Here is a 7,078-nt window from a genome sequence, read left to right as displayed (position 1 = left end):
CAACACCAGGGTTGGGGTTCAGTGGAAGTCAATGCCAGTATAAAGTGAATCCTACTGACTGACATTTAAAATGGCCTAAGAACAGTCTAAAAACTTGAGCCCCTATGGCCCTGCACTAACTACACTGATAGCCCCTTGAGATTAAAAAGTTGTTTTTTGTTGTGTTTTGTTTTGTTTTTGGTACTATGGATTGAACCCAGGGATGCTTTGCCACTGAGCTACTGTTTTAGTCAACTTCTTTGCTGCTGTGACTAAAAGATCTGACCAGAAAAATTATAAAAGAGGAAAAGTTTATTTGAGGGTTCACAGTTTCAGAGGTCTCAGTCCATAGAAGGCAGGCTCCATTCCTCAAGACTCGAGGTGAAGCTGAACATCATGGTGGAAGAGTGTGGCAGAGGGAAGCAGCTCACATGGTGATCAGAAAGCAGAGAGACTCCACTTGCCAGATACAAATATACAGCTCAAAGCCACGCTCCAGTTCCCACCTCCTCCAGCCACACCCCACCACTTCAGTTACCACTCAGTTAATACCTATCAGGGGATTAAATCACTAATTGGGTTGAGACTCTCACAACCCAATCGTTTCTCCTCTGAACATTCTTACATTGTATCACACATGAGCTTTTGGGGGACACTTCACATCCAAACCATAACAGCTACATTACCAGCTCTTTTTATTCTTTTCTTTTTATTTTGAGACAGGGTCTAACTAAGTTGCTGAGGGTCTCTCTAAATTGCTGAGGCTGGCCTCACACTTGCAATTCTTCTACTTCACCCTCCCGAGTCACTGGGATTGTAGACATGTGGTGTGCCACTGCACCCAGCTTGAAAGCATTTTTATAGCCAGATACAATGGCACATGCCTGTAATCCCCATGACTCAGGAGGTTGTGGCAGGAGAATTATAAGTTTGAGGCCAGCCTTAGCAACTTAGCAAGATCCTGTCTCAATTAAAAAAAAATTAAAAGGACTAGGGATGTAACTCAGTGGTCAAATGCCTCTGAGTTCAATCCAAATTATAGAAAAAGAGAATTTTTATTTGATTCTATATTCTGGGTACCTACCTATATAGTACTGGGCACATAGTATGTCTTCAAACAAATGTGTGTTGAGTGAATGAGTGTTGAATGAGTGTTGAATGCCTCATGAGAGAACCCTCTCAGGCCCCAGTACCATGTGAAAAGGTCCCTTTGCTCTGGGAATGGTTAATCTAGAGCAATGAAGTTGACTGTGGCTGAGCAGCCTAGCATCCTTCTATGGAAGGAAGACTCAGGGCCATTGTCCAGTGTTCCACCAACTATTTCCCAAGTCACCCTGAGGTGACTGTTGGTCTCCCTTTCTGTGGATCCAGAGCCACTCTCTTAAATGGCTAGGAGCACTGGGCGGGGAACTATATTCCCACCAGCATCTTCTTCACCATCTTCAGTCTGAGCCAAAGCCTGGAGCTAATGCTCTCCAGCTGCCCCATGCCAGCCCCCTGGAGCCTGAGCCTGCCTTTCTGACTTCAGCCAATTAAAGGAAAATGGGTTTTGACTGTTGGTATGGGTCCAAAATGCCAGTGGTGCTGGTACAGTCATATTTTTAAAGCTGTTGTCAAGGCACTGTGAATAATAGGCAATTTCATCAGCAATGAATTGAAAGGACCTGCTTCAGCCAGAATTTTTACTGCCAAAGGGACAGGGACAGATCAATTGCTGACACTGGGAAGGGGCATAAATGTAGGTCTTAGAATCAAATTCCTCCAAGCAGCCAACTGGATGGGAGAAATAACCGCATCCTATTCCTCATTCCGCAGCCTGCAAGCCAGACTGTGGGTGTGCATCTAGAGCAAAGAGGAGGTCCTCCTCCATGGATTAGGAGGAAGTGACCTTTGGGGATTCAGTCTTGGGCCCTGGAGAAATGTCTTGGACTCCAGGCAGGACCTGCTACAAACCACCATTAGAAGGAAATAATGAAGGTCTGCTTTCTCACAAGATACAGGACAGCTTGTTTCTGGTGACTGCCTCTCACACATGCCCACACACCCACACACTAGGTCCTTGGGTGGCATCCATGTCCCAGCATCACAGGGACATATTCCAGTGCTGGTGCTGATGTTTTCGGCTGCAGGTGATGGACCTACCACTTAGGAATGAGCTCAGTTGGAGCTTCCTTGCTCTCCCGTCTGGGAAGGCCTTCCCTCAGGGTAATCATTCCTCATTCTTATTTTCTAGCCTTTGTCTGAAAGGAACATGTGTCTGTATTATGTTGGGATCCTCTGTAACACAGAAAAATTGATCTCTGCCCTTAAGTAGGCAAAACCAACTGTGTATGAACACTTGCCATATGCCAGGCACTCTGCTAAGTACTTTACACACAGAAGCTCATTTAATCTTCACAAAAATCCTTTCAGAGAAGCACTGTTATTATGCCCATTTCTCAGAGAAGTAAACTGAAGCCCAAAGAGGTTAAGTCACTAGCCCAAGGTCACACAACATTAAGTGATAAACCAGTCAGTTGGCAAATCCAGCCATACTTCCAACTGGTACCCTCCAGTACTCAGCCCAGCCCCACCTTTAAAGCACTTCCCTGGAAACAGGCAGAGATACAACCACATTGATCAGAAGATGGATTGGAATTGTTGCTCAGGGTCCAGGCAGCCTGTAGGTAACAAGTGGTAGGTAATGTTAGAGCATGAAATGTACGATACAGGGAAACTCACCTCCCCCAACTTCTCTTTACTATTCTACCCATGTACTGTATGCCTCTTGTGGAGCCAGAAATGACACAGTTTATGTGGATGGAAATTTGTGGATAGAGCAGTGATGCTTCCAAAAGCCACCCTCAAAATAGACACGTGATCCCAGTGGCTCGGGAGGCTGAGGCAGGAAGATCTTGAACTCAAAGCCAGCCTCAGCAACTATGAGGCACTAAGCAACTCAGAGAGACCCTGTCTCTAAATAAAATACAAAATAGGGTTGGGGATGTGGCTCAGTGGTTGAGTACCCCTGGGTACAATCCCCATTAACCCCCTCAAAAAATACACATGTGAGTTCTCACGTAGGCCCTTACACTCTCCTATCTACCCATTTTTATGGGACCCCCATGTGCTCCTCTACTGGGGTCTGAATCTCTCAGGGTATGTGGAAATTTGCTGGCAGACATTAAAAGCCACAGTTACAGTGTGATCCATACTCCTGACACATGAGTTTTTCTCAAAGATTTTGAAGGAAAATACCATTTGAATGACATGTTAAATATTTTTATGTAAAAATACCATGGTGAGGAATGCAAGAGTTGCATGCCTTTTAAAGAATATGTATAATTTCAAAGACACTTGAGACTTTCTGGTGCTTCTAGCTACATTCCCGTGCCCACCCACATGGCTTGCAGTTCACTCTCCTCTACTATGAGATATGCTTTCATGAAAACATTGGACACACTTAAGGTCTATCAGCTCTAGCTAGTGGCATAAGCCCTAAGGGAAGGACATCTAAGACTGGTCTGTTTCCATGGATCTGGGCACAGGTAAGGGTGAGGCACTTCTTCAGGGATAAGGGACCTGGAATGAAGGAAGACCAGGAGAAAGAGACCAGGAGAAGTGCCGCAGAAGGAGACCAAGAGAAGGGACAGTGTTAGCCTGGTGTGGTGGTACACACCTGTAATCCCAGCAGCTCAGGAGGCTGAGGGAGGATGATTGCGAGTTCAAAACCAGCCTCAGCAACTTAGTGAGGCCCTAAGCAACTCAGCTACTCAGGGAGACCCTGTCTCTAAAATTAAAAAAAAAATGCTGGGGACATGGCTTAGTGGTTAAACACCCCAGGGTTCAATTCCTGGTATCAAAAAACAAACCAAACCAAACCAACCAAACAAACAAACAAAAAGACTCCCTCTCCTCCTCCATCCCCACCCCATATTGCCTATTACATGCTTAAATAGAGGGTCAGCCCTGAACACAGACTCAGGGGGAACCAGGCTCCCTGCAAGTTGGAGGTTTCTGCACATACAATGAGCAAGCAGAGCAGGAAGGTTCTGTGGACTAAATTGAGCCATTCATTTCAGAATTGGACTTGGTTCTATTTTGAAATCAGCCAACGACTGGCTATATGAGGGTACAAGTCATTTATTCTATTTGGGCCTCTTCCCTAAAATGAAGAAGACTGAGCCTTCAGCCTTCCCCTGCAGCTGTGAAGATTAATAAGGTGATGCTGAAAAGGCAGCTATAAAAACTCCTGACTCCTAGCTATACAAGCTTAACAAGTGCAAATCCAGCCATTTCATTTGCAGTCAGTCCACAGAAACTAATTAAGCTTACATCAAGGTCCTAGAACTGGCAACTTGGCCCAAGCAGGTTTGGGGGTCTGTTTCTTCCAAATAGTTATTCAAGGCAAAACCATCTTCTGTCAGTTCCCTTCAAAAGCAACATGCAAGGGGGCTGGGATTGTGGCTCAGCGGTAGAGCACTCCTCTAGCACAGGCAGGACTTGGGTTCAATCCTCAGCACCACATAAAAATAAAGGCATTGTCCATCTACACCTAAAAAATAAATATTTTTTTAAAAAAGAAATAGAGGGTCCTTCCTCTCTACCTATCTATGAGTAAGTCTTAAAGAAATGGAGTATTAACAAAAGCAACATGCAAGATCTTGCCCCTCCCCTCATTTTAAAATCACAAAGCTCCTGGCTAGCTCTGCGGAGAATCCTTATTCTAAGTGAAAAGCCAGGCAGAACGGAGGCTCTTCTTGGCCTTTGGCCAATACCTAGCTTGTGGCTTGTTTCTCTGACATCCTCCTCCTGCTCTTTCTTTTTTTCCCCCACGTACTAGGGATTAAACCCAAGGGTGCTCTACCACTAGACCACATCCCCAGCCCTTTTTTATTTTTGATTTTGAGACAAATTCTCAATAGGTTGCCCAGGCTGGCCTCAAACCTGCAATCCTCCTGCCTCAGCCTGGAGTAGTAATTAAGTAATTAAGCTTGCACCACCATGCCTGGCCCTCTTACCCTTTAGTCATCCTTATCCTCCTTGCTAGAAGTAGCAAGTAGCTATCATTAAAGGAGATTTGGATTTCTAATTATTCTTCAACATTTAGACTTACCTTGCTGGAAAAAGTGGGGGTGGGAGCCTTGGCTACCATACACAAGGCCCCAGGTTTGATCCCTTGCACTGAAAAAGAAAGAAAGAAAGAAAGAAAAAGAAAGAAAGGAAGGAAGGAAGGAAGGAGGGTATTGTCTATTTTTTCTTTTCTTTTTTTTTTTCTGGGGATTGAACCCAGGGGCAGTTTACCACTGACCTACACCCCCAGCCCTTTTTATTTTTTATTTTGAGACAGATTCTTACTAAGTTGTTCCGGGCCTGGATATGTTGTTGAAACCACCCTCAAATTTGTAATCCTCCTGCCTCAGACTCCCAAGATGCTGGGATTACAGGCAGGTGTTATCATACCCAAATGTTTGTCTTTTAAAAGAAAAGTCACTTAAATTTTTTTTTTTTCTTTTTTTGCTGGGCCTGGCTTCAAACTAATGTCCTCCTCTACTTTCTCTCCAAAAGCAAAAAACTGGCATTAAGGACATATGTTAGGTTTTGAATCATGTGATTAACTGAATAAAGTACTTTGTGCTGAGCCTAAGGGTTTCCTACAAAGTCACGTACACTGTACTCACACTGAATGCAAGATGTGATGAATATGATCTTTTAATTGATATGCATGCTGTATGATCCTGGTAATGTGGCTGTCAGAAATTCCTTCTCTCAATTATAGGATATGACAGCGAGGAATACCCAAGCCACTGAGGTAACATCTGTTCTCTTTGCCTTCTCTAGAACCCTAATCACTCAGTCCTACACCTGCCCCCTTATAAATCAAGGGCCTCAGCCAGATGCAGTAGCACACACCTGTAATCCCAGTGACTCAGGAGGCTGAGGCAGGAAGATCACAAATTCAAAGCCAGCCTGAGCAATTTAGTGAGACCCTAGGCAATATAGAGAGACCCTGTCTCAAAATAATAAATAAAAAGGGATGGGGGCTTTAGCTGTAGCTGAGTGGCAGAACACTTGTCTAGCATGTGTGAGGCTGTGGGTTTAGTCCTTAGCATTGCATAAAAATAAATAAATAAAATAAAGGCATGATGTCCATCTACAACTACAAAATTTTTTTAATTAAAAAAAGGGCTAAAGATGTGGTTCAGTGGTTAAGCATCCCTGGGTTCAATCCCCAGTACCTCAATAAATAAATAAACAAGAAAACAAGGGTCTCATCTGTCTCTCTGCAGTATGGACAAGTTGTTTGCAATTCCTGCCAAAAAAAAGTGCTATATGGCCTTGGCCACACAGAACGCAGGAATTTGTAGGAAAGCAAGAGGGTACTGACAAACATTCCTGCCCCTTCCCTAATCTGGCACAGTGGGAATGTACCATGCCTCCAGGGACCTGAATAATGGATAGAGTTTTTCCCCCTGTGGAACAATTGGAGACACTTTAATTTGATTTGTGGTTCCTGCAACTTTGAGCCCATTCTCACTTGGCTCTACAAGCAAGAGCCCAATACCACAAGCCAGAAGATACTGGTTCTTCTTGAAGCTCTTCTAAGAACTAGCAGTGAGACCTTGGGCATTTACTCCCCCTCTCTGGTTATCAATTTCTTGCTATATAAAATGAATCAGTTGAACTAGCGGGTCTATTAGCTTTAAAGGAGCTCTTTTTCTCTCTGTTCTTTCACTTGAGCATTTTTAAATAAAGGCAAATTCTTCTAGCATCACCCAAACAGTAATTAAACTGGAAGAATTCCCCAGTTCATAAAAGTTAAGCATCAGAACAACCACAAAGCCCACTTGGGCCTTCAGCTTTCATCTAATTACCATGGGGGTGGGGGCTGAAGCCTCCCATCTTTTAATTCCTGAGATGATTCTAACTCCCAGTGATAATGACCTTGCACAATGACACCAACATGCATAAGAAACAAACTCACAAGAGCCATAGGAGATTGAAATACACCTAAAGGTTTCACCAAATTCTACCTAAGGTGAAACAAACTTTGCTTTATGAGATAAATATTCCAGAACAGAAATCATTTTAAAATAGAGATATGTAAATCATGGTGCTT

This window comes from Marmota marmota, unplaced genomic scaffold (genome assembly GCF_001458135.2).
Source record: "Marmota marmota marmota unplaced genomic scaffold, marMar, whole genome shotgun sequence".
In the NCBI taxonomy this organism is placed as follows: Eukaryota; Metazoa; Chordata; class Mammalia; order Rodentia; family Sciuridae; genus Marmota; species Marmota marmota.
This window is presented reverse-complemented; position numbering follows the sequence as displayed.